Here is a 21,852-nt window from a genome sequence, read left to right as displayed (position 1 = left end):
GCAGACTTTCTGTTAGATAAGTGAGTCTGTTCAGGAGCTCTGTTCACACTCTCCTCCCTGTCACCCCTCTGTAGAGTTTAATTCTTTCAGTTTTTATAAAAACTTCAAATATTCTTAGATAAACTTTCTTCCCTGATCTTGCGACACAGTCATTTCCCCTTCAGAGACTCTGCTTCCTCACTCCTAAGCTGCATTTTGGGACATCCTAAGTGCATAATCGTTTGTGGCAATCTTTCCAGAAGCTCTCCTGATATAATCATAGAAATCAGTCCATCCAGAAAATTCAGAAAGCTGAATGTGACTCCTTTAACTACTTCGCAGTGCTTCTGAGAGGAGTGCACGGAAACCACTGTCTCACTCCACTCCAGATTCTACGAACAGTAGGTTATTGGTCACTGACGAGACACTTTTCTTCTGGCATTGCTTGCACCTGCACTTACAAGGCACTGACCAACAAATAAAACCCCTTCCTCAGAGGAGAATGTTGCTGAATCAGCACTACAGCCATTTACCAGCACTTTTGTGACGCCGTTCATTGTAATAGATCTTTTTAATCTGCTCAAACTCCAGCAAGGGTTAAAAATATGGCATATGTTGGCAGTCTACGCTCCTTGCTAACAGGAAAGACACGTTGCTGTGGGGCCCACATCTCGGCTTCTCCTTCCCTGCAGCTGTCTGTGGATAGCAGCTAATTGTATCCACTTGTTTAACCTCGAGGATAACGTCTGGAGGGGACCAAGTGCCACAAGCATACTTTTTTTTTAACGGTCATTTCCTCTTTGGTGTAACTTGCATGACAGCATGTGACAAGCAGAAATTAATGGGGACACTGCTGTGCCAATACCTCTTGAATCGCTTTGACACTGGCTGCAGGCTGCCTGCTTGGCCACCCAGCCAAGACCTCACATGAAATATGGCAAGGGGCCCACAGCACTATTCACTAACAAGCCAGCTGGTCAGTGATTAGAAAGCAGCAACAATGCTATGCACATACATCAAGAAAAAATGCTTTACAAACAGCTTCGGACTTAGGAGGTAAAGTCTGCTAGAAGAGTAAATCCGTAAATCTATCTTCTGGGGACTGCTAACTTAAGCTAACACTAGAGATAATGTGGAAGGCCTTGGGAGATGACTGTCTTGCATTGTCACCTGAGCACAACAGGGGCTAACTTCAGAACAAAGACTTGCATCTTGACATGCTCTAAATCACGTGCAATAAGCACAGACCTAATGGCTTCAGGTCCAGAGGAGCACTCAAATTATGTAAATACATTGAGATTTACAGACTACTCTTCCTAATGGTCTACCTACACAACGACAACGTAGATGACATTTCTGCAGAAATTCTCATTGGATTTGTCTGCAATGTGTCATCAAGAGAGCTGAGATTTGTTTATACACTGATACATAACAACAAAGGCCAAGACTTTAGAAGTATCCCAGAGGATTTCAATGACCAGATCTCCTTGGATAGACACAAAAGGTTCAAGAAGGCTGCTCCTTTAATTTATCTTTTTTGATGTTGTTTAGAACACTAACCACTCAAAATGCATAGGCTCTCCAGGAAACACATGCATGGCAACAGGAAAATATGTTATGCCTTTTTAAAACTGAGAAAACTGAGTTAGTAAGATCCCATAGGATTAGAAATCCAAACATTAAAAATCAATAGGTCTTAAGCCCCTAATTATTATGGCTCCTTCAAAGATATAAACCCAGTCCGGCAACTTCTGTTTAACAGAAAACTTGCTTTAACTTAGTATAACATGGACCTGTTCCATTTCTTGGTATGTGAAGAAAGACATTTTCTGATATATAGAGATACTTAAGAGCTCAAGACACTAAGACACAGGTTGTCAGGATAGCTGAGTCAATTTTGTGAACTAGAAACTGGAGTTATTGTAGAGTTTGGGCCTAATTCATTCTGATTTCTTACATCATGAAAACGTCTGGAAATTCAGCATAATCATTCAGAGTACTTCAAAGCTGACAAAGAAGGTAGTCTCCTATCAGGCACAAAAAAGCCCAGTGAAGGCACTAGGACTCCATCCATCAGATTTCAAACACCTGTACTGGCCCCACTGCTTTTCAGTATTTCCATCCTCCTCCTACATTGATCAGAACCAGCAAGATCTTCAGAAAGCTGTAGCCAACCTTCTCTGAGACAAAACTGTCGGCATGACACCAAACAATGAAACAAAGCTACTCTCTTAGAATTAGATGCTCTTATAATAAACATTTCACAATTTTTATTAAAGATGGGAATAAAGAAGAAAGTAAGAAGTCAACCCCTTCCTAACCTCTGCAGGAAATTCATGAGACCAGTGAGTTGCTCACTTTCTAAAAAATCACTTCTCAATAATATAGTTTGTTCCCACTGTATTTTGTTTCAACTTTATTTCTTCAGCATGGATGAAGTATCATGATGCTCTTCAGAATTTGCAATGGCTTGGGTCAGTGCTAGTCCCAGAAGTTCATTTAACTTTGCTTCCTCTGTTGCTCCATATTATAAATTCAGGGATAATGGTTAACTACTTCATGAGTGTTTCAAAGATTAACTGGTTAATGTTTGTTAAGTGCTGCAAAAAGAATCCAAAGATTCAGAATTTGCTTTCAGTTATAAAGGCATAACGACCTACAAGAAAACTAGGGATATATAAAAGAGAAAAGATTTCTTGGACTTAAGTTATGGGTAGAAATGGGCCTCAAGGAAGAGCCAAAAAGGGACAGTGTCTACTGGAAGCAGCTTAGTGAGGAGCCCTAGTTCAAGAACTATACATACAGCTTTGAAATGCTGTTGCAGCATGTTATGAACTGTCAAAATATGATTCAAGATGATAATCTTATTGACACCTTTGTACACATACATCAAGCATAGAGAAATCCAGAATTGTTTCTTGGAAGCACTGAGCAGTGAGTTGTTCTCCATATTTACAGATGCAATTCATTTGCAATTGTATCAACACTAAATTAAAAAATCAATAGCCCTTGAACCAAAAGCTTTACAAGGTGAACAGACAGGCATTTTACCCTACAGACAAAGCACAGAGGGGAGATTTTGCAAGAGGAGTGAAGCAAGTGCACAAAGCCTTTTGTTTCCATCAAAAACATAAGTTTCCGATAGTGCCAGAATAGGAGAATGGTGGCCCATTCCTTGCCACATACATGGATTATTAAAATCACGGAATCATAGTGCATCCTGGGCTGGAAGGAACAAAGACCACTGAATCTAACTTCTGGCTCCATACAGCACCACTCAAAACCCAAACACTGTGTCTGACTGCTGTCCAAATGTTACATGAAGTCCAGCATTTGGGGTCATGTCCACTGCCCTGTGCAGCTCGTTCCATGCCCACCAACCTCTGGTGCAGCCCCTGTCCCTGACCCCCAGCTGCCCTTCCCCTGACACAGCTCCGTGCCGTTCCCTTGGGACCTGTCTCTGTCACTCAGAGCAGAGCTCAGCGCTGCCCCTTCGCTCCCTGTGAGAGCTGCAGCCGCCATCAGGGCTCCCCTCAGCTCCTCTGCTCTGGGCTGGGCAAACACAGTGACCTCAGCTGCTCCACATGCGTCTTGTCCTTTAGACCCTTCACCCCCTTTGCTGCCTTCCTTTGGACACTCTCTAATAGCTGTATGCCCTTCCTACATTGAGGCACTCAAGCTGCACCCAGTGCAGGAGGTGAAGCTGCACAGTGCAGAGCACAGCAGCACAACCTTTCCCCTCACCCGGTGGCAGTGCTGGGCCTGCTGCACCCCAGGGTATGGTTGGCCCTTCTGGCTGCCAGGGCACACTGCTGACTCACCTTCGACTTGCCAGCAAACAGAACCCTCAGAACCCTTTCTGTGGAGCAGCTTTCCCTTCTTTTTGATTTCGAACCTCTTCCTTTATTTCTTTCCACCCTTGATGGACCTTGTTGTCCCTTCCTGCCCCATCCCTCTTCTGACCCTTCTCTTTATGCCTTCTCCACATTCCATCCCATTCAGGCATTTCCTTCCCCGCACTCACTCTCAGAGACTGCAGTCCTACCTCATCTCTTTGGGTTTCCGCCTTCCACGTGTGATTAATGAGCAAGGTAGTTCAGCAGAAGGTGCCACGTATTAGCATGCCTGAGTAGCACATCCCTGCATTGCAGTTGCCTTGCAGATAGGACGAATGGGAACAGGCAGTAATATGCCTGAGGTGTCTACTCAAAGCACATCTTCATTTCTAACAGGTGGTCTGATACTACTGCACAGCACCGCCTGGAGCAGCTGCAGTGGTGACATGGTCCCACACATCTGCTGAGCGTCTCCGAAGTGTCACGGGCCATAGCTCCTCCTCTTCAGAGAAGAGTGACACCGATTTACATTAGTGTAAATTAACGCAAACCTGGACTTGTTTTGTTTTCAACACTTGACTGGTTCTTAAAAAAAGACACATCTTCAACGCATGGTGCCACAATGAGCAACGAGCCTCCTTACCTCTCGGGGTTACCACAACAGACAGTAACTGTCTCTGCTTCGGGGGTGCAGAGGAAGAAAGGTGCAACATGAGAGCCAGTAGTCTTTTTGTGAGCGGAGGAGACTGCGTCCTGTGTTTCACAGGCAAAATATCCTCCCTCTTCCCCACCCCCAAAATGCTATGCAGAACAAACTCTAAGGGAAGAAATTCTACACAAAGCTCCAAAGGTATATTAAAAGTTAATTTCTGAAACAAGCTCATCAATGGAACAAACTGCTCACATGAAGCAGTATCTTTTAAAAATAAAATGTCACAAATGATGCATAGGACCAATGCAGCTTGTGACAAACGCATCATTTTTCTAAAGACTAACTTGTGACAAGCAAAAAAAGTATGCTATTGATTACGTAAGCTAATTTGGAAGAGAAAACTAAATGTCTTATTGTGTATCTTCACTGTAACCATTCATGGAAAAGCTATGAGGACAAAGCTAGCTATGACCCAGACAACCTGGAGCACATACACATGTGCTTTGCTGAATCAGGCCCTAGAAAGATGTCTTTTGTTTTCCCTATCGACAAAGAAAACATTACAAATCATACAATACAATATCAAACTCTATGTTATTCCAAAAGGACAGTCAATTAAGCAGAAGCAAACTGTATCTGTAGAAGAACAAATGAGAGAGCCTAGGGATCACTATCAAAGGACTTTTGTTTTCTTTTGTTTATTAAATAGCAACTGTATTATTTACTGCAGCTTTGCAAGCTAGTGAGCAGCTGGGTGTAACACATTTCCATGCTGTGTAACCTCTCCTTATGCTTCGTTAGACTCCTTATCAGGACCAGAAGAAAAGAAATCTCTCTGTTATGCTTTTCCTGTGGCAAAGGAAAAGACAAGATGATGACTTTCCAGCTCATTTCACTTGTACAACGTTCTCATCAATCACCATGGAGTAGGTCTTTGTTATTTTCACTGAAGGACTGTTCTTAGTTTTCTGTCACAATAAAGCGTGACTCCACTAACTAGCAAATCAAGGTTACCTCCACCGCATTTGTAAAGGAACAAAATGCAAACATAAGGCTAAAGCTACTTCTGAAATATTTTGCAAGGCCCGGCTTCACAGACATAAGCCCAATCTGAACTAGGTTAAAATTCTTTTCATTGAAAAGAAGGTTAAAGTCTGAAATAGAGCAATTGAGGTAAGAAAGCTAAACTAACCATTTCATCAAGAACCAAAAGTTTTCTGCTTGTTTTGCGACTTTTTGCTCCAGAAACCAAGCAAAGAAACTGTGGTTTATTTTTATTTTAAACTCTCCATCAAGTATGCATCTCTTTGCAGTTTTGGTTCATTATAGCCCACGCAGCTTGGCCTCTACTCTCCTTTTCCTATGTCTACAGTAAGACATAGACATTTACAGGAATTACGTGAACAAACAAAAAGCAAGAAAGGTATATGCTCTAATCAAGGTAAAAGCAGACCCAAAAATGCTTTGTAAGATGGTCTCTCCTTCCTTAACTTCATGTTTTTATGTCTTTCCCTTGTTGGCCTGTGTTGTTTCTCGCTGAATGACAGTTACTCACAACATACTATTGTAATAACAAGCATATGGCTCAAAGATCACTGTTGAGTTTCCCAAGTCCCAAATTAGACATTTTTATTTAAAATACATGAAAGACGTCTGTATACTCTTTCATTAAACACATTTTACATTTGTAACATCCTACGTATTCTTTTGGAACCCTTTCCATTAAAATGCCGAGTCGGAGTTTGGATAGCAAGCATTTCCTTTGTAACACTAAGGGAGGAGTATGTTACTGTCAGAATTTCTCTCTAAAAAGTCCCTGCTAAAATATTTACTCTACTTGTCAGAACAGGAATATCTGAAGCTAATTCCAAACGAGAGAATATTTTAGAATGAATCATAAACTAGATGTTAAAAAAAGGCAACACACTGCCATTCCCATGCCCCTTCCCTGTAAAACTGAACGAAAAATGACTGCATTTGCATCCACAGAACACTGTAACATTTGGAGCCTTCTGAGATTCCTTAATTGTAGTTATGCAACAGAACTGTCACATCCTAAAACAAAGAACAAAAATTCTGCAGCTGAATTTATTAGCTTGGAAAGAAAATGCTCTTAAGAGATGGCTAACATGTTGATATATATATTTTTTTGTCATTTTAAAGTAACAGTGCAATGCTTCCCACTGCAGAGATCAATGTAATGAGACATTTTACTAAGGTTTAGAAAATTTTATGGCCCTGTTTGTGAAGTCACATATTTAGCAACAGTGTAAACTGTTCAGCAGTAACTTCCTTTGCAATTAATCCATTCACTTCAATGGGCTCTTTATGGTATGACACACTTCAATGTTAGTAAAGATATCACGTGCCGGCTTCTAGGCATTGGTCAGAATGGGAAAAATCAGTTGCTTTTGAATGAGTATTCCCAAGGGTCAAGATGTTCAAACGAAAATGGGGTAAGTTCTGTGGTCAGAACAGTTATGATATTAATAAAAAAGAAACAAACAAACCATTGTGCTAAACCTGTGATCCTGCAGAGTGCTTTTCCGTTACTGAGTCAGTTTACTATGATGACCAACTATGACACACTTTTGTAAATAGCCAGGAGTCTGGTACCAAAGATACAGACACTGCTTACACATACATTTTGAGGGAACTTCCTCAGTGTCACAAAGCACAACCAAAATGCATGTTTATGACTAATCTGTTTCATTTCTTCTTTGCTCTAACTTTGGAATTTCTCAGGTCACTAATACAAGATAACAACTGATCCCATTCGGCTAGCTCCTCCAATTTGCAGCCCTTCAATCTCACTTCTTCTAAAGTTAGAGCAATCAGTTTACATAAAATTAAGCAGAAGATTAAGTACTTTGCTGGAGCAGAGCCTCTGCTCCTCTTTTGAAGTCTGAAGTTGAGCCAGAAGGGCTCAGGTATATATTCCAACATGACTTTCGATGTTTTACGTATAGTGACATAAGTAGTAGTACTGTACAGCTGTAACAAAAACACAGAAGTCAAAAGAAACTAAAATACTAATGTTTACGAGTTTCTGAATAAGGCTTCCAACCTCAAAATTAAGGACAGATTTTAATCTACAAGCTTATGTTCTTTTTAATGGCAAGCTGCTCAGGCTTTACATGAAAACAATTGAAAGGCCACTTGCTAACTGATGCTAATAGCACTGCAGCACACTCACCCTTGGAGTAACCCTAAGAAGCCAAGAGCTATGCCACAGAAGGATTTGACCCATAGTCCTGCTCTGGAGCACTGACATTGGCAAATATTACAAAGCCATGTCTGCTTCATGAAAACTACAAATAAATTAATCATTTTAATCCCCAAATACTTTCCCTTGCTGTTGCATAAAGAGCAAACACCAAACAGTATTTCTGTTATTTCACTCATGTTTCCATTCTTAATTTTCTGCTTTTTGGCAGCTGCTTGCGAACTTACTAATAATGTGTGTCTTTGTTTGGACTTCTTAAAAAGAAGGATATTCTCAAAATGGAAGAAAGCTCATTTTATTTCACTCTGAAACCTGAGAAACCTGTAACATGAACCACACGCTGATTACAGAGCAGCGATACATAAAGGAAGCAGTTGTGCAAATGTGTGAAGTGTGGCTCTGGTGGGGAGCGAGCAGAGCGGAGGAGCACAATTTTAGACAAATAATGCTGGTGTAGGATCTGATTACCATGACTGTAGAGTAAATAACTCCTAATGACGATACTCCACCAGGGAATAATATAGAAGATGGTATATTTCAAGTAGTTCTATACAAACAGTTATACAGGTAATACAAAAGAGAAGATGGCTCACCTTTAAGATGACAAGGCTCGCAGAGGACTCCACATGGGAGGGATCTCCAAGAAGAGATCCTTCCCTGGTGGTGGTCAGCCCTTAAATGGGGTTTGAGAGAGGAGGAACTAGGCTCCACCCCTTCCACCCACACAGGTATATCACCTTCACCTGTGCCCCCATGGCTGACTTGGTGCTCACCTCAGGTGACCAATCAGTGGTTCAGGCCGTGATTCAGCAGTTCCCATACACTCCACCCCTTCACGACATGAACCACTGATCAAGTAACCATAAGGTGAGTTCCCCTTGATACAGAGACCCAATACATCGCGACGCTTACATAATTGCCCGTCGCAACGCATGCTGATGTAATCTGATATGAGTGATGATCGGCGCATCCGTCGAACTCTTCTTTGGGCCAGTGCTCGGTGGTATCTACTGGAAGCATGTAATCATACAGTGCAGGTCCATCTTACGTGTCATCAGTCCCGGTTAGACCATCACCAGATGCTTCACATGGTCTTATAACAACTCTGGAACACTGCAGTATTGTTTTGATTCCTTCTGGTGATTCATAGACTTATGGGGAGTAATACAAGTGTTTTAGAGGTACCAAGAGGGGAAGATCCGCTTTCCAGGGCAAGATACAGGCCGTATTCCTGTCTTGGGTTAACACTTCAGCTTGTACAGGGGCACGCCCTGGTCGCCTGTACCAGACCCTTTGACCCGATGTCTGTGGCTGTACGACTATATCAGGCACCAAAGGGGGTGTCCTGATCTGCCACAGAGACATGATAGGGGTCCCCTTAGCAATGAAGACTGGAGTGTTAACCATTATTTCAGTAGGCCATGTACCTATAACCGGAGGAGCTACCGAACCCCCCACCTCCAATAATCTCCCCCAAGGTGCAAGTAGGCCGCACCATCGTGGTCCTACCTGCACCTTCCAGGGCCATTTTATTCTATTGGTACCTGGTTCTAGGTCCTCAGGGGCAGGGAGCAGAAGGTTGTTCTCATTGCCAATCTGAGGTTTCACATCATTATCGGTGCCCGTAATTTGGATCCTAAGTGGGGAGGCCCATATTGTTTGTAACATTTTCAAGGCACTGGGTCTGCCATCTCTAGGTCTTTCATTCAGGTCCCGCAGGGTCTCATGGAGTCTCTTTGTCCACCCCTGCAGGGACTGAGAGTCTGTCTTCAGGGCAGCCTTGAGAATACCATTGTAACGTTCGATAAGGCCTGCCCCCGTTGGATTATATGGCAGGTGGAATCGCCACTCAATATTATTTTCTTCTGCCCAGCGTTGTATCACTGCACCCGTGAAATGACTTCCTTGGTCACTCTCGATGACTTGCGGTGTCCCGTAGGCAGCCATCAACCTTGTGAGTGCCTTTATAGTGTATGCCTGGTTGGCTTTTGGTACTGGATAGGCCTGCATTAGCCCACTCGCGGTGTCGACACAGGTTAGGGCATATCTCGCCCCCTCAGACCGAGGGAGAGGCCCAATATAATCAACCTGCCACCTCTGTAGAGGATTGTGTCCTCTAGCAAGATGGGCTGTAGTTTCAGGCAACGACCTCGGTCTTATCTTAGAGCAGGCGTCACAGTCTCGGCATGCTTGAGCGATGTCCGATAGTTGTACGGGCAGTCCCCACGCTTTAGCGGCTGCCCACATGGTCTTCTGCCCAGCATGCCGCAGCTTTTGATGTAGCCAGTAAGCGATATTCTCAGATGGAGAGTTCTCAACCCATCTAACTCGGGCCAGTGTGTCGGCTTCATCATTTCCTGGTGACTGTAGGGGTTGATGACCAGAAACATGGTAGACACACACAGTTCTGTGTTTGACTGTATTCCATATGTCTAACCACATATCTTTGCCCCAGATCGGTCGGGAGTGGATAGTCCAATCCTGGGTGGCCCACTGTGCGATCCAAAGAGTGAGCCCCCGATACACAGCCCAACTATCTGTGCAAATATTCAGGATACCATCACCAGGTTCTTTGGTTATAACCATCCACACCGCCCGCAGCTCTGCCCACTGGCTGCTTTGACCATCCCCCTCTTCGAACCAGATTGTGTCTGTGGCAGGATGGTACGCTACTGCTCTCCACTTACTTGGGTTGCCCTTGCTGGACCCATCCGTGTACCAGGCATCTTCAGGAATAGGATATTTTCCTTCCTGGACGGGACTCTTCTGTGGTGGAGCAACCGAAGTTTGTTTTGGTGCATCACTATGATACGTTACTGGGCCAAGAATCTTCTGAAGCTCTTCTTTCAACGGTGAGGAAGATAGACTACTCCTCTGACTGAGATAGGCAACCCATCGTGCCACTGTCTGTGCCTGGGCCACCCCCGTCTTAGGAAGGTGGGTCAGATCTCTTACCCACCCCTGGATTGGCAATGTAGTCTTGACTATAACTTCGGCCGTTTGGGTTATTGGCTCTACCGCTTGTAATGCAGAATAGGCAGCCAATAACTGTTTTTCAATCATACTATATCTTTCCTCTGCTCCATGCCACACCTGAGACCAAAATCCAATGGGGGTCCGAACAGAACTCTGACGTTGCCACAGGCCCCAGCCAAAGCCATCTTGAGTTACGTGAACATCTAGCTCAGCTGGAAGGGTAGGATCAAATATACCCAGTGCCTGGGCTTGTTTAACTGCCTGTTTCGCCTGTTGAAAAGCATCCTGTTCTGTTCTCCCCCAGTCCCATAATTGGCCCTTTTTGGTAAGTCTATATAAAGGTCTCAGCAGCTGCGCCAAATGAGGTATAAAGGAACGCCAATATCCCAATATACCCAGGAATTCCTGCAGCTGCTTTGGTGTTGTAGGGACTGGAAATGCCTGAACCTTATCTATGACGGCATCAGGTAATACTTTGGTCTTTCCTGACCAGACTACCCCTAGAAATTTTACGGACAGTCCTGGACCTTGCACTTTTTGAGGATTGATAGCCCATCCTCTTTCACTTAGGTAGGCAGTTAATGAATCTGCTGCCTCCCCTACTGCTTCCAGTGAGTCGGATGTTAACAGGAGGTCATCAATATAGTGGTATAGGTTCACACTGTTTGGTTTCCTCCAATCAGCCAGGTCACGTGCCACCAAATTATGACAGTATGTTGGTGAGTGCACGTACCCCTGTGGCAAGACCTGAAAGGTCCACTGCCTGCCTCCCCACGTAAATGCAAATTGATCTTGTGATTCTTTAGCAATAGGTATGCTAAAAAACGCATTCGCTAAATCCAGGACACAATGGTAGGTTTTAATTTCCCTACTAAGAGTGTCCATTAAGGAGGCAATATTGGGTACGGCCGCATGGATGGGCGGCGTGACCTTATTCAGTTCCCTATAATCCACCGTCATTCTCCATGTTCCATCCGACTTCCGTACTGGCCATATGGGGGAATTATATGGGCTGTGTGCAGGTCTTATAATACCTACTTTCTCTAATTCCTGCACTGTTTTTGATATTTCTTCTTGTCCACCCGGGAGTCTGTACTGTCTTACATTAGTAATCCGGCGTGGTTTTGGCAAACAAATGGGCTCATGCTTCGCATGGCCCCTCAATATTGTCCGTATTGCCCGGATACTAATGTACCTCTGCCGTAGTCTGAACTCTCCCACAGTTGTCTGGAGAGCCAGACCCCATAGAATGTCTATGCCCAAGATATATTCTGGAATTGGGGCAATCGACACCTTATACTCCCGGGGCGGGAGACGCCCAACCCCCAGTTTCAACCACGTCTGGGTGACTGGAATAGTCTGTCCCCCAAACCCACCAATCATCACTCTATTACCCTTAAATTTCGTTGGGTCTCCATATATAATCGATGTTTCTGCGCCAGTATCCACTAGAGCCATCACCTTCTGCACATTTGTCCTGGACCAGAATATTGTTAGTTCTACATAGGGCCTCCGGTCACAGCTAGAGGCCCTATGGGGACCAGAATTTTCCGTTAATCCATGAATTTTGCCAGATCTAAATCTTTTGCCACAGGTGGCTCAGGCACTGTAGCCTGTGACACCTGCGGATATTTTTTCCTTCTGTTCGGTATTATAAAGTCAGCCAAATTCCAGGTTGTTGTTGGTGTTTTTTCTATAATTCGTACTCCCGATTTTCTGGGAGCACTCTGAAATTTCTGATCATTTCTAAGCTGTTTCCACAGCTGTAACAAAACATGGTTGGGTTGCCCATCAATTTTGGTAAATGCAACCCCAGCCCGTATGAGATCATTAAACATAGTCCTCCGGGATACCCGTACGGGGCCTGATCGGGGCATCCGTGGAGCAGGCTTTTTAGTTCTAATAGGGAAGGCCTCAGCATCTTCCACTATACGAACATTACGCCTGGTTCTTACGCGCTCCGTCTCCCCTAAGTCTGCTACTAACTGGGCTGCCTGCTGTACGATGGCTTCTGATGCCACCAACGGATTTAATATGGAAACCAACATCCCATATAGGTGGGAGGGGGCCTGCTGTAGTATTAGATCTCTCATGCCCGCTGTAAATTTTTCCGTATCGGGGCTTTCAAAAGTGTCCGCATACAGAGCCTCCCTCATACCCAGTTCTCTGATATAGGTCTGGAGGTCCTCCATAGAGGACCACAAACCAGTATTAAGAGGGATATCGGTTTTATTGGGCCATGTTAAGCGGCATGCAGCCATCAACCAATCTATAATAGAATGGTTTTCCTCATTATAATGGACAGCTGCATATAATCTTTGTCTTAATGCCAGGTTTATCGTTATAGATGCTAATTTTGACATTTCTGTTCCATTTACTAAAACACTTTCAGCTCCTGCATCCCATAACCTTAGGAGCCATGATGGTATGCTTTCTCTTGGTTTCTGATGGAACCGTTGTACTAGGTCCATCAACTCATTAGCTGTGTATGGACGAGCGGTCACATGGAGGCAGGTTTCTGCAGGGGGCCATTGGTCAGGAGGCACCCCTGCTGGTCTATCCTGTACCTTCTTTGTTTTTTGAGTTATAATAGGCCGAATCTCGAATGGGTCCATCATAGATGGAGTTTCGAGATCTGCCTTAGAGATCTTCTCCCCTGTCATATCAGAGTCTTCTTCCTCTGATTTTGGGGTGTCTTCTACCAATATATTCCTTATTTGTCTTGTGGGGACATTTAGGCCAGGCTTTTTGGTTGTTAACGTACCCAGCTGTTGTTCCAGTTTCTCAATACGGTCTCGTAATAGCTGATTTTCAGTTTCCATATTAACATTTGCGACATCTAACTTGAGTATGGCCATTACTAATGGCCAGGCTACTGCAGAGGCAGCTAACCGCCGCTCCTTGGTAATAAGTATGTCTTTATCTAATCCTACAAAGTAGTCAGTCAAATAAGATGGAGAAGGAGCGGCAGTCCCTGGAACCCGCATGGGTCCCCATTTCTCAATAACGGATGCCAATCCATAGTAGGGTGACCCCATGAATCCTGGAATTAGACCAGGGATTATCTGTTCTAGGGGGGTAACGTTCTCCCCCTTGGCCCATTTAAATATACTCCAAATAAACGACATTATGGATTTAGTTAGAGCTGCCTGGCTCGCCAAATGTAGAGTAAATAACTCCTAATGACGATACTCCACCAGGGAATAATATAGAAGATGGTATATTTCAAGTAGTTCTATACAAACAGTTATACAGGTAATACAAAAGAGAAGATGGCTCACCTTTAAGATGACAAGGCTCGCAGAGGACTCCACATGGGAGGGATCTCCAAGAAGAGATCCTTCCCTGGTGGTGGTCAGCCCTTAAATGGGGTTTGAGAGAGGAGGAACTAGGCTCCACCCCTTCCACCCACACAGGTATATCACCTTCACCTGTGCCCCCATGGCTGACTTGGTGCTCACCTCAGGTGACCAATCAGTGGTTCAGGCCGTGATTCAGCAGTTCCCATACACATGACTCATGTTTAACAAAGTACTGTGTAAAGGGCAGCCAAAAAGGAGGACCTATTAGGGTGGGCATTGTATAGTCAAGGGTTTTCACACAGTCTCTTCCATTAAAAGCTCACGAATAAAATGGACAAATAAAATGGACAAGACAGACCCCAGGTGGAGAAACAGTGAGATGGTTCCATATTATTTCTTTATGAGAGTAGAGTTAGTCGGGGGGGGGTAAGGAAAATGAAAGGCAAAGTAATGGAGATAAAAGATGTGGAGGGAGGGAAAGGACAGAAAATGTTAGCCTGTGTAAATACAGAGCGAAAACAAGATGAAGAAATGAAGGTGGAGGGAAAGGATGGAAGGAAGAAAGGGATGGAAAATGGGACTAGTATGGGCAGAGAACACTGAGTTGAAATCACTGGAAGCTCTCTGAGTGACAAAGGTTTTGGCTTTGATTGCTTCAGCAGCTGAATGTAGCTGCCTGCCAGCACTGGCTGGTGCTTCTCTGCACTTCTGTCCCCAAAGGCCACAGGACGGAAGGCAGTGAGGAACCAAGTCTGTTCCACTATCTGCAGAGGCGAGTGGGATATGGGATCTCCACCAGTCTCTGGTCCCACTCATAGCAGGAGGGAGAGGCGCAGCCTCAGCTAGGTCATATTTATTCCCTGCTATTACTGCAACTGCCTTCAGCTCAGCTGTACCTGCTGGTGAGCCGAAACAGAACCTTAATGGGACGGACTCTTGAGAATCAGCAGGCATGTACGTACACATGTACATGTACACGTGCGTGTATGTGTATGTGCAGTGCAGCACACCTTGATGTGCATACATATAAATACAGTACACACCAAACAGTTCCCACACGCAGGAGACGTGCTGCTCCTTTCACATTCTTGTCCCTGTGACTCTTCTCTAAGCACGTGAGTTGCCCGTTCTGGACTCTTTTCCCCACAGCTATTTTTGGATAATGAGCTCCCTACAGGGCAGAGCATTGATCAGAGAGATTCTCTCAAGCTAATTTTAAGTCCTACAGAGGAAAATACGCAAACAATAATAATAATAAATCCTTATACATTTGTATGGGACTTTATTTTCAGGCAGAAGCTAGATACAAAAGAAATGAACACGACATATCTTGAGTAAATCACTGTGCCACTGAAGTAACACAATTCAGAGTAATTTTTACCACGGGATGCAATAACCTGACTGCTCACTGGCACGAAAGAAGTGCACAGAGCTAGGGCAGGAGTACTACATTTCTCTTGGGTGTAAAATGTTGTAACAACTTATTTGATTACAGTATTATTCTTCTACTGGTTAAGAGTTGCCTGTTGCCACTTTTTGAATTATTTTACATGACATCTATATATTTGTCATCAATAAATATTGGTACTTTGAATATTCTAATACGAATCTGAGCTGCAACAACTTGGGTTTGCTGAGAAAGGTATGGGAAAGGTGTCTTGTAGCGACACTTCTTGTCCCAGATGGGCTCAGTTCAACATGAAAATAAACATTTGCCAGGTTTCCTGAATACCTGTCTCATCACAATGTGTACCATTCTGTCTCCTCTTCCCAGCACTGTCTGCTTGCTTTGGGGTGAGGTATGGGTTTCTGACTATCCAGAAGCATAAGGGTCTGATCTGCCAGTACAGAAACTACTATTAAGACAGTGATCCCTATCTGCCTCCATAAAAATCAAGAATAGCTCCTTGAACGTCTCTTCTCTATCTCACATCTGCTGCAGTGTGACCTTCAAATTACTTGTCAAAAGCAACATATGGCTTGCAAGCAAGATTTAGAACATGGGTAAATCCAAACATTTTGGTCTATTGTTCTGCTGCTGCTTCAAGTACACCATGAGCTGCAACAGCTTTCTCCTAATTACTTATGTAACTGCAGAATCTCATCTTTGACTAAGGGAAGGACTTTGAAAATGAGTGACGCTTCTGTTGATCAGTGAGGGAGGATTTACATGCAGAGCAAATTGTGACCACACACCACCATGACAAAGGAAAGCATCTCGGACATCCTCCCCACTCCTTGGAATAGCCACTGACTCGCTGCTGAACAGAGAGGCACTGCCTGAGTGCTGCCTGGCAGCTCAGCCACACTGCTACATCTCCTTGAGCATTAGTCTTGCCACGTGTTCCCTTTCTTTCTTCCAGAATCATCAAAGCATTTCACATAGCAATCATTATCACACTGACGTTCCAATAGCAAGAAACCAGCATCACTACTAAGCCAAGAGCACCTCAAAGGAATCCAGACCAGCAGACTGCATCACACCAATATCCAGTTCTGTAGAATTAAGAGGGATTCAATCAGCTGATTTAACTTCCAGTGCCTGTAATTTTGCAATTTTACAATGACTGAGTTATAAATTCTGGTTTACAAAGGCTGAATCTCCAACTCTTAACACAATTTAGAATCTCTTCAGTTTCTTAATTCCCTTTGACTTCCTGAATAAAGATGATTTCTGGCCCTCCATCCACTGAAGACAATGGAGGACCCCCCAGCTTCCTCCTGACTTCAAAGGACGCGTCCTTTAAGGCCACAATGGCCATAATGGACCATATTGCTGCCTTGAGACTTTGGGCCATAAAAAAAAGAGTAGGTTGAGATGTCTTTTTAGAGAGTGCTTCGTAGGCATCTTTTGTGACATTTGTAATCCAGTGTCATTGCTTTGAGAGACTGAAATTATTACTCCAGGCAGGTTGCTTTCATGCATTATTCTACAATGTTGCTTGACTGCTTTCCAAACTGGAACAACTGAAAAAATGTCAAGCACTCCAATGATTTTAAATCACCGCTCAGGACAGGGTGATTTAAAATTGGAGTGCTTCACATTTTTATGAGCTATCAGCTGCAAGCAACAGAGGTCTCAGGCTACAGCACCGCAGAAAAAGTTTGAATTTGCATTTGGAAATGGCAGGGATTTGGAGATAAAAGTCCACCATCAATAAAATCTGTGGTAGTACAATGACAGGGAGATGATCCAGGTTAAAGAAGTAACAGCAGAGATACAGCACTAAATGTCGAAACACTACATGCTGAGGAGTGTCCTCATTCAAATGATGACTCCCCCAGCTGCTCAGTCAGACCATGCATTACTACCTTCACCACATCAGTGGAGATGTGCCTGTGTCTTTACACGGAGCAGCAACATGGGAAAGAAATGACAACATCTGCAAGAGAAGGAACCACAACATTTGGAGAACGTCCTCTATTAAGGCGTACTTCCTCCTGAGCTGCCACTTGTGCAGGGCACCTGCACTCTCTCCTGATGCCCTTCCATGCAGCTGTCCAACCTCTGAGAGTAGGACAATGGAAAAGAAATTAAAAGATGTAACCCACGGTAACAAAACAGCTCAGCCATTTTGTTTCTCTTTTACTTACAGTGACAACTCAAATTTACAATTTGGCTTCAGAACAAAATCTCTTGGAAATGCTGCACAAAGATCCTTAGCAGCTGTAAACTGCCATCATTTCACTGAGGCTAATGGATTTACACCTCTCTGTATCAGCTGGGAATCCGATCCATTTTCTGTGGGCTCTCAACTCTTCACTAAGCCTTGCTTTTTTCTTTACAGTTGGGAAAAAATTATAAACAGACCTTTAATATCTCTCTTTCTAATTTTTGTGGACTCCTTTTAGTGCACTTATGCGTAAAGGAGTAACTTCTAACTGAAACGTTGCTAAACATGGCCCCACTCTGAAGACCGTCAGTACGGGTGAACCTGTTTTCCTGGAATATCTTGTGCTGTTTGCAGAATTGCACGATTGTGTGACATCTGCTCCACATCTCATACGTGGTCGACTGAGAAGGTACAATTGTGGCAGATGGCTGACGATGACTCACCTCGCAACAGTGAACACTGGTTTGCTTTCTGAGAAGTAACATCTTCATATTAATTTTGCAAGAGCCCTGCAAAGATGTCACTGGTCCACCTGGTTTGCTAGCAGGCAGTGTAAGTTGCAGGGAGTGCACAGGGATGCAACAGCAACATTTTTTCCAAGATATAAAACTTACTGGGATAATATTTTAAAATACAGTACATGGGCTACTATCAGGTAAATCCACAAATGGAAACTGGGTTCACTGCTGCACTGGCTAAATGTTAGGAATCTGTATATCTGAATCAGAGATCTAGGCTCCCTATGCAAAGGAAAAACAGAAAAACAATATTCAGAAAAGCCATTCCCTTGAGTGAGGAATCAGTAATATCAGAGAAAAAGACATATCTTAAGCCCTGTTCCGTCCATGGTCTGACTGCCCTGTTCCAGGATGTCAGGAATGCCATGATGGTCCTTAATCATCAGACCGGAGTGGAAGGTCATCCCCAGCAATTCTTGCATCCCCCAAGAAATAACATACGCCCCTGATGTACAAAAGATCTTTGATCTGTTCCTTTCTCTGATGAGCCAAGCCTCTCTGAACTGCTAATGGCGTTAATGTTTAAACATTACTGAAGATCTGTGCATGACTAACAGCTGTATCCTAAGGAAACTCATACCTTCCATTTCCAAATAAACTATTGTGAAGTTAAAGAGAGTCCCAGGAAGAAAAGAGGGGAGGAGAATGTGAGTAGAGAGGAGAAAAGGAAGATGTTGTCATTGCTGATTCTGACTCTTCCTGTATGGAACAAATACTAATCAGGTGTGACACAGGAAGCAAGCAAGAGCTTGTATTAAAGTATTTAAAGACATTAATGGTCCACAGTTCTCTTTCAGAAGTGAATGCCATGTCCATGAGCACTTGGAGTCATGCCGTCTATCTCTCTAGCCCAACGAAAACTCCCTTATAAAAAAAATGGAAACACTTCAATAGAAAAGATTTAAAATACCTCCTTTCAGAATAACCTATAACGCAGTAGCCAGAACTACAGCCACAGAAATAGGCATTCATACTTCTGGAGACAGGGTGGGGAACTAAGCATGTTTGCCTTACATCCTCTGTAAGCATTCCCACTACCAGGCTATGTCTCAAAAGGAAACTGCTCCTCTTCCATCATTTTATGGGCACCAATGGACATGTTCCTGAAATACCTTCTGGGGTGGCTCCTGCTGAAGGGCTTTAGATACTAAAAAGACATTGCTGGGCAGCATACAGACAAAAGATTTAGACTCACTTATATTATCTACGTGGCTGTCTTCTCTGCACTGCTACAGTCTGCTATCTGCTAATAATAAAGGGAATTCTCAAAATGGTACTGTTGTCACTTGAGAGCATCTAAAAACCCTAGCACGTCCCAAACCTGCAAAAGCTGAGCTTCCCTCCCTCAGATGTTCACACAGTAGTTAGTTCACACAGAAAGGATCTTTTGGGGCTGATACTTCTCTCACTGTAATTTTATGTCATTCAAGTTCCACCAGCAACTGCTGAGTTTACACCAAGGCACCAAAGAGGTACATTAGATCCTTCTACTTGAGCTATGCAGAGCTTACTCAGCTTGTCTGGTACCTCTGTGCTGCTGACACACACAGAACTTTAACAGATGGCCTTACAATACAGGCAGTTGTTTTGTGCTGTGCCAATAGCGAGCGGAAATACTCTACACAAATCATCTGCAATTCTGAAAAATAAATGAAGTACGAATCCATATTAACCTCAAAAGCCAAACTATAAAAAGTCAGGTTAGTAATTTAATGATGTATGAGCTCCAAGTTAAATTCTCAATTGCTGCACAATGGCAATATTTCCCTTTAGTAAGAGAAGCATGCTTTGCCATAGTGTCCACCAGGAACATCTATAAGGACATTATCATTAGAAAGATGTTGAAATACATTAGGAATAAGCCCTGAGAATCACTGGTCAGGACCTATCATCAAAAGTACTTTCAAAAACTGGATGTTTTCAGAATAAGGTACATGAACAGTGAAGCAGTAAGGTCTGATTTAATTTAACTGGTTCTATTTTTTTTTTCCAGTGCTGAGCAGAATTCAAGAACCCAACAGCTACTGTGCAAACATTAAAATCAACAGAGATGGCCATGTAAGCTCAGTCATTCTGTGACTCTATGAAACATCCCCTTGACACTTTTACTCTCCCATCTGAAAAGAGGTGGATGTATCACAAGATGAATTTTACCTTCCCTGACTTCACTGGCTCCAGTGAGACTTGTCCTTTACATAAAACAACAGAATTCTCTCTCCTTGCTTCTGCATGGCTACATTTTTCCCTTTTATTGTGCCAATTATCAGATGTATCAACTGGGTTGAACTAACAAACTGTGTGAGCAGAAGGTCTTTTTAAAAGTAAAACCAACGATTCCCTTCGCAAGTGTAAAACTGCCATGAAGTGCATTCATATTATGATATACTGGTACAAATTCAGAACGGGGTTTTAGAAAATTGGAAGCCTTTTGGTGCAATGCTCATCTCTTCCAATTGCTTTACATGAAAGGTAGCTCAAAAGATGATGAGAACAGATTTCAGAGACTTGGTGGTTCAGTTTCGGGTCACAGGGTACACCAGCTGCCTTTCATGCTGTTACAATGTTAGTTACATTGTATACAGATCCCTTAAGGACCATCAAGGCTCTAGAAAGCAAAGGAACCCTTAAACCCTTAACATAACAGAAGCTTTTAATCGCTAGAGGTACATTCCAGACTTCTGCAGGGACTGAATCAAGGCTGTATTCATTTATTTATGGGTTTTTTTTATCCACTAGAGTTGCTTAAAAATACAGTTGTTGCAACTGGATGATGTTATACATTTGCGACTTCGATACAAGTGAAAAGATCTGTATCAAAGTAATGTTATTTTGTATTCAAAGATCAGACCACTTCCGAGTTTGAAGCTGTTAACAAAAAATACTTAAAACTACTAAATTTCAAATAGGGCTTACATTCTCTTTTCTGTTTTCCTCCCTCTGGTCTTTTGCCAGGCTAAGAAGACACAACACACCTCCAGAAAGTACTTATACAAATGCAAAGCTATCATTCTCTGAAAGCACACATTATTTTTCATCACAAGAAAAAAGCAATGTTAAATACCTAGTCAAAACTTAGGAACATCAACCCACCTGCATCTTTTCCTGGGTTTAAACACCTTCTCAAATATTTCAAGCTATGATCCTTGATGTAGTACTGCACTATGAAATTCCCAGGAAAAGAACTGGAATAGATGTTTTAGTACCAGTAATACAAGCATGTCCTATCTTGGGAAGAGGTCTTCCCTTGCAGAATTTGAGATGGTGTGATGGCAAACTTAATGCCCATCCTCCTAGTAACCGAGAGCCTTTCCAGTCATAACACCTGGCTGTAATACCCACTTCCCTAAGCACTACCTCTATCCATGGCAATGACTGAATTCAGGCCTCTTCCCCACAGATCCATGGTGAACATTATGTGTTCTTGAGAGATACAGACAGGTACAGACACCTACATACATCAGACAAAAGGACATGACATGAGAGGAAAGGAGACTCTTGGGAAAACCAAAAGTAAAGAGAAAGAAGCAGCTGCACAGGATTTATATTATACATTCTAATAATTCTCAGTGCTCTACCAGACACCTTCCAGGGAAAGTTTAAGCAGTGTTGGACTAAACAGTAGTGGAATGATCTGCCTCCAGCTGTAAGCAAAGGTCATTCTCAATGGTTTGGAATAATTTTGGTAAGTCTGCAGAAAAACAGGAAAGAGTCACTGACTTGAAAATCTACAAGAGAAAAATGCAACTACA

General features: G+C 43.1%; 1 protein-coding gene across 1 annotated transcript in view; it reads right to left on the bottom strand.

The window, feature by feature from the left end:
• Nucleotides 1–21,852, bottom strand: part of CDK6 (cyclin dependent kinase 6) — a 125,619-nt gene that overhangs the window by 75,247 nt on the left and 28,520 nt on the right. The gene's annotated exons all lie outside the window — the stretch shown is intronic.

The sequence above is a fragment of the Cyrtonyx montezumae genome, unplaced genomic scaffold (genome assembly GCF_038088225.1).
Source record: "Cyrtonyx montezumae isolate F1298 unplaced genomic scaffold, pur_monq_1.0 scaffold_14, whole genome shotgun sequence".
Lineage (NCBI taxonomy): Eukaryota > Metazoa > Chordata > Aves > Galliformes > Odontophoridae > Cyrtonyx > Cyrtonyx montezumae.
This window is presented reverse-complemented; position numbering and strand designations above follow the sequence as displayed.